The sequence below is a fragment of the Oncorhynchus masou genome, unplaced genomic scaffold (assembly GCF_036934945.1).
Source record: "Oncorhynchus masou masou isolate Uvic2021 unplaced genomic scaffold, UVic_Omas_1.1 unplaced_scaffold_8655, whole genome shotgun sequence".
Lineage (NCBI taxonomy): Eukaryota > Metazoa > Chordata > Actinopteri > Salmoniformes > Salmonidae > Oncorhynchus > Oncorhynchus masou.
The window spans coordinates 2,797-9,767 of NW_027015117.1; the positions used below are offsets into that span (position 1 = coordinate 2,797).

The window sequence follows — 6,971 nt, forward strand, 5'->3', positions numbered from 1 at the left end:
CTCCTCCTCTTCTTCCTCCTCCTCCTCATCCTCCACCTCCTCATCTTCCTCCTCATCCTCCTCATTTTCCACCTCTTCCTCCTTCTCCTCCTCTTCCTCTTCATCCTCTGTTTTCCTCCTCTTCCTCCTTCTCCTCCTCTTCATCTTTTCATCCTCTTCCTCCTTCTCCTCCTCTTTCTCCTCCTCCTCTTCCTCCACCCTACTCATCTTCCTCCTCCTCCTCTTCCTCCTCATTTTCCCTCCTCTTCTTCCTTTTCCTCCTGCTCTGATCTTCATCCTCCTCTTCCTCCTTCTCCTCTTCATATTTTCCTCCTCTTTCTCCTTCTCCTCTTCCTCCTCCTCTCTCCTCCTCTCCAGGTGCTGGTAGAGTTGGCTAGCCGGTAGGAAAGCGACAGTCAACAAGGATGACATCAGAAGATGAACCTCCTAAGTTCAGTAAGGTGGAGGACATGGCAGCTCTAACCTGTCTCAACGAGGCCTCTGTCCTCACAACCTCAAAGAGGTACTTCTCCAGCCTCATCTATGTGAGTACACTCTGACAACAAATGGGTTCCTACAGGGTTCTTCCAGTCCCCATAGGAGAAGCCTTTGGGGTCCCATGTAGAAACCTCTGGAAAGGGTCCTATATGGAACCCAAAAGGGTTCTCCCTGGAACAAAGGGTCCTATATGGAACTTGAAAGGGTTTACTCCCCTGGAACCAAAGAGTCTATATGGAACCCAAAGGGTTCTCCCTGGAACGAAAGGGTTCTACCTGGAACCCAAAATGTTATTCAAAGGGTTCTCCTATGGGGACAGCCGAAGATCATTTAGGTTCTGGATAGCACTTATTTGTTCACTTTGTACTGCAGTGGGCTAAATCAGCATCACACAGTGTTTCCTGGGTAGTCTACCAAAGCTACATTGAAACAAAAGGCATACCTCACATGGTTATGGGCTGAAATCAAAGAAGACCCCTGTACCATGTCTGATACAGAAGTTGAAATGTATTCAATGTTGAGTTTTGTATCCCAGTACACTTAATATACATTTACATTTTAAGTCATTTAGCAGATATACATCACAGATGACTGGAATCTAACAAAACCGTTTGACGAAGAAACACAGAATTCTCAGCGTGTTTTATGACTAGTGTTTGTTTATAAAAAAGGATCCATAATATGAATAACATTCCACCCAGGAGGCCACTAGGTGATTTGGTCATGTGACTGCAGGAAGCATACAAGTGTACTAGACAATATCCGTATATCCACACACACACACACACGATGTCAATGAGCAATTTGTGTCAAGTTTTTATCATGTGTACGGAACAAAAATGATGACTTGGTTTTAACTGTATGTTGATCTAACCTTTCCTCCTCCTCTTCATCATCTTCCTCTTCTTCCTCTTCCTCCTTTTTCCCCTGTCTCTTCCTCCTCTTGCCCCTCTCCTCCCTCTTTCTCCTCCTCCTCCTCCTCCTCTCTTCCTCCTCCCCTCCTCCTCTCCTCTTCCTCCATACTCCCTCCTCTCTCCCTCTTCCTCCATCCTCTTCCTTCACCTCCTCTCCCCCTCCCTCTTCTCCTCTTTCTCCTTCCCCTCCTCTCCCCTCCTCTCCAGACGTATTCAGGTCTGTTCTGTGTGGTGGTGAACCCCTATAAGATGCTTCCTATCTACTCAGAGAAGATCATTCAGATTTATAAGGGAAGAAACGCCACGAGGTTCCTCCCTCATATCTACTCCATCACTGATAACGCTTACAGGAACATGATGCAAGGTAAAAGGGAGGGACACAGAGAAGAGGGACACAGGGACACAGAGAGAGGGACACAGAGAGGGACACAGAGAGGGACACAGACAGACAGACAGAGAGAGTGAGAGAGAGAGTGGAGAGAGAGACAGACAGACAGAGAGAGGCAGACAGACAGACAGACAGACAGACAGACAGACAGACAGACAGACAGTGACAGACAGACAGGTGTGTGTGTGTGTGTGTGTGTGTGTGTGTGTGTGTGTGTGTGTGTGTGTGTGTGTAATTTTTTCAACAATTGTTTACAGACAGATTATTTCACTTATCATTCACTGTATCACAATTCCAGTGGTCAAGTTTTACATACACTAAGTTTACTGCCCTTTAAACAGCTTGGAAAATTCCAGAAAATGAAGTCATGGCTTTAGAAGCTTCTGATAGGCTAATTGACATCATTTGAGTCAATTGGAGGTGTACCTCTGGATGTATTTCAGGCCTACCTTCAAACTCAGTGCCTCTTTGCTTGACATCATGGGAAAATCAAAAGAAATCAGCCAGACCTCAGAAAAGAAAAACCTCCACAAGTCTGGTTCATCCTTGGGAGCAATTCCAAATGCCTGAAGGTACCGCATTCATCTGTACAAACAATAGTCCATAAGTATAAACACCATGGGACCACGCAGCCGTCATACCGCTCAGGAAGGAATAGATTCTGTCTCCTAGAGATGAACGTGCTTGGTGCGAAAGTGTAATCAATCCCAGAACAACAGCAAAGAACCTTGTGAAGATGCTGGAGGAAACCCGGTACAAGGTATCTATATCCACAATAAAACGTGTCCCTATATCGACATAACCTGAAGGCCGCTCAACAAGGATGAAGCCACTGCTTCAAGGCAAGCCAGTTTGCAATTGCACATAGGCACAAAAGATCATACTTTTGGAGAAATGTCCTCTGGTCTGATGAAAACAAAAAGGATATAGGATATATTGAAGCAGCATCTCAAGACATCAGTCAGGAAGTTAAAGCTTGTTCGCAAATGGGTCTTCCAAATGGACAATGACCCCAAGCATGTTTCCAAAGTTGTGGCAAAACGGCAGGACAGCAAAGTCAAGGTATTGGAGTGGCCATTACAAAGCCCTGACCTCAATCCTATAGAATATTTGTGGGCAGAACTGAAAAAGGTGTGTGCGAGCCAGAGGCCTACAAACCTGACTGTTACACCAGCTCTGTCAGGAGGAATGGGCCCAAAATTCACCCAACTTATTGTGGGAAGCTTGTGGAAGGCAACCCGAATTGTTTGACCCAAGTTAAACCATTTAAAGGCAATGCTACCAAATACTAATTGAGTGTATGTAAACTTCTGACCCACTGGGAATGTGATGAAATAAATAAAAGCTGAAATAAATAATTCTCTCTACTATTATTCTGACATTTCACATTCTTAAAATAAAGTGGTGATCCTAACTGACCTCAGACAGGGAATGTTTACTAGGACTAAATGTCAGGAATTGTGAAAAACTGAATTTAAATGTATTTGGCTAAGGTGTATGTAAACTTCCGACTTCAACTGTAGATCTGTACATATAGGTAATGGTAAAGTGGCGAGGCAACAGGATAGCGATTAAACAGACAGAACTATTTGGGGTTCCATGTAGAACCCTTTCCACAGAGTGTACGACATGGAACCCAAAAGTAGTGCATTATTTAGGGAATAGGATACAATTTCAGACAGAACCCAAATCCTACTGGTCCAGTTTCCTGCCATCAGAAGGAGGTGATCTCCAAAATACCCAGACATGGAGCAGGTTACCAAGGTTACCTTCAGTCTGTCTGTGTTAAGTTGTGTGTGATAAGGTGTGTGTAGGTGTATGTGTGTGTGTGTGTGTTTCAAAATACCCATACATGGAGCAGGTTACCAAGGTTACCTTCCTCCAGTAGCCCTCTCCACCCCCCTGCTATTTTTAGCCAATGTTGAGTGACAGAGAAGTTAATCTGGTGCAGAAATAGATTTAGGAAGATTTAGGAAGCTATTCCTGGCCTCCAGTCTTTCCTCTATGTGTGAGTGAACAGAGCACCTTGAGTTCATGTTTGGTGTGTTCAGCTTGGCTTCAACTGTCCTGCCTTAACCCATCTCTCTCCCTCTGTTCCCCTTCTCTCCCCCTCCCTCCCTCTCTCTCCCCCCCTCCCTCCACTCCCCTCACTCCCTTTCTCCCTCCCTCCTCTCCCCTCCCTTCCCTTTCTACCTCCCTCCCTCTCTCTCCCCCTCCCTCCCTCCTCTCCCCTCTCTCCCTTTCTTCCTCTCCCCTCTCTGCCTTTCTCCCTCTCTCCCTTTCTCCCTCCCTCCCTCTCCCCTCTCTCCCTTTCTCCCTCCCTCTTCTCCCCTCTCTCCGTTTCTCCCCTCTCTCCCTTTCTCCCTCCCTCCTCTCCCCTCTCTCCCTTTCTCCCTTTCTCCCTCCCTCCTCTCCCTTTCTCCCTCCCTCCTCTCCCCTCTCTCCCTTTCTCCCTCCCTCTTCTCCCCTCTCTCCGTTTCTCCCCTCTCTCCCTTTCTCCCTCCCTCCTCTCCCCTCTCTCCCTCTCTCCCTTTCTCCCTCCCTCCCCCTCTCCCCTCTCTCCCTTTCTCCCTTTCTCCCTCCCTCCTCTCCCCTCTCTCCCTTTCTCCCTCCCTCCTCTCTCTCCCTTTCTCCCTCCCTCCTCTCCCTTTCTCCCTCCCTCCTCTCCCCTCTCTCCCTTTCTCCCTCCCTCCTCTCTCCCTTTCTCCCTCCCTCTCCCTCTCCCTCTCTCTCCCTTTCTCTCCCTCCCTCCCTCTCCCTCTCTCTCCCTTTCTCCCTCCCTCCCTCTCCCCTCTCCCTCTCTCCCTCTCTCTCCCTCCCTCCCTCTCCCTCTCTCTCCCTTTCTCTCCCTCCCTCCCTCTCCCTCTCCCCTCTCTCCCTTTCTCCCTCCCTCCCTCTCTCTCTCCCTTTCTCCCTCCCTCCCTCCCTCCCCTCTCTCTCCCGTTCTCCCTCCCTCCCTCCTCTCCCCTCTCTCCCTTTCTCCCTCCCTCCTCTCTCTCTCCCTTTCTCCCTCCCTCTCCCTCTCCCTCTCTCTCCCTTTCTCCCCCTCCCCTCCCTCTCCTCTCTCCTCCCTCTCTCTCCCTCCCTCCCTCTCCTCTCCCCCTCTCTCTCCTTTCTCCCTCCCTCTCTCCCTCTCTCCCTTTCTCCCTCCCTCCTCTCCCCTCTCTCTCTTTCTCCCTCCCTTTCTCCCTCTCTCCCTGTCTCTCTCCCTCTCTCCCTTTCTCCCTCCCTCCCTCTCCTCTCCCTTCTCTCCCTTTCTCCCTCCCTCCTCTCCCCTCTCTCCCCTCCCTCCCTCCCTCTCCCTCTCCCCTCCCTTCCCTTTCTCCCTCCCTCCATACCTCCCTTTCTCTCTGTCTTTCTCCACAGAGCGTGAGGACCAGTCAATTCTGTGCACGTGAGTCCAAACCTCAAACACAAACATGTTTTTTCCAACACAATGACCTTGTTGCCCCTTGTACCAGGGATGCGTCCCTAATGTCACCTTATCCCTTGGGTCTATCAGGTTCTACCTGAGCTAAGCAACGTTCTGAGATTTGGAGCATCAACGTTTTCACATCTCTCACAATTATTTTGTTCACTGTTAGAATAAAGGGTTCCAAAAGGGTTCTTCCGCTGTCCCCATATGAGAACCCTTTTTGGTTCCAGGTAGAACCCTTTTGGTTCCAGGTAGAGCCCTTTTTGGTTCCAGGTAGAGCCCTTTTTGGTTCCAGGTAGAGCCCTTTTTGGTTCCAGGTAGAACCCTTTTTCGTTCCAGGTCGAACCCTTTTGAGTTTCATTTAGAACCCTCTGTGGAAAGGGTTTCACATGGAACCCAAAAGGGTTCTTCAAAGGGTTCTTCAAATAGTACTCCTATTGGTGACAGCAGAAGAACCCTTTTAGGTTCTAGATAGCACCTGTTTTCTAAGAGCATAGGGAATTCTTCTTTCAAAACGAGGTACCTAAAGTGCAGAGTATCAAAATCTTGAGACATTTGTAAATAGTTTTTTTTTTTGGGGGGGGTGCATCTGCAGATAGAACCCTATGGTTCTGAAATGTCAATCTGAGTTTAGCCATAAGTTTCTATCTGACACTTCTGAATTAGACAGAGGTGAGTCTGGACCCCTGTCCCTCTTCTCCCTAACCCCCTGTCTCTCTCTCTCTAACCCCCTGTCTCTCTACTCTCTACCCCACCAGAGGTGAGTCTGGAGCAGGGAAGACGGAGAACACGAAGAAGGTGATCCAGTATCTGGCGGTGGTGGCTTCCTCTCACAAGGGCAGCAAGAAGGACACTGGAGCTGTGAGTGTTCACTCTAGTGTACAATATGATACACTACTATACACTGGAGCTGTGAGTGTTCACTCTAGTGTACAATACAATATGATACACTACAATACACTGGAGCTGTGAGTGTAACCTCTAGTGTACAATACAATATGATACACTACAATACACTGGATCTGTGAGTGTTAGCTCTAGTGTACAATACAATATGATACACTACAATACACTGGATCTGTGAGTGTTCGCTCTAGTGTACAATATGAAACACTACTATACACTGGAGCTGCGAGTGTTACCTCTAGTGTACAATACAATATGATACACTACAATACACTGGATCTGTGAGTGTTCGCTCTAGTGTACAATATGAAACACTACTATACACTGGATCTGTGAGTGTTACCCTAGTGTCCAATACAATATGATACACTACAATACACTGGAGCTGTGAGTGTTAGCTCTAGCGTCCAATACAATATGATACACTGGAGCTGTGAGTGTTACCTCTAGTGTACAGTACAATATGACACACTACTATACACTGGAGCTGTGAGTGTTCACTCTAGTGTACAATACAATATGATACACTGCAATACACTGGAGCTGTGAGTGTAACCTCTAGTGTACAATACAATATGATACACTACAATACACTGGATCTGTGAGTGTTAGCTCTAGTGTACAATACAATATGATACACTACAATACACTGGATCTGTGAGTGTTACCCTAGTGTACAATACAATATGATACACTACAATACACTGGATATGTGAGTGTTAGCTCTAGTGTACAATACAATATGATACACTGGAGCTGTGAGTGTTCGCTCTAGTGTCCAATACAATATGATACACTGGATCTGTGAGTGTTCACTCTAGTGTACAATACAATATGATACACTACAATACACTGGATCTGTGAGTGTTAC

At 47.2% G+C, this 6,971-nt stretch overlaps 1 long non-coding RNA gene across 1 annotated transcript; it reads left to right on the forward strand.

Moving 5' to 3' along the window:
- The first annotated feature begins 1,706 nt into the window (after nucleotides 1–1,706).
- LOC135537878 (uncharacterized) lies at nucleotides 1,707–6,079 on the forward strand. The gene is made up of 3 exons (XR_010455292.1): nucleotides 1,707–1,755; nucleotides 5,146–5,173; nucleotides 5,953–6,079. It is a non-coding gene; the product is annotated as an uncharacterized LOC135537878 (long non-coding RNA).
- Nucleotides 6,080–6,971: the final 892 nt, after the last annotated feature.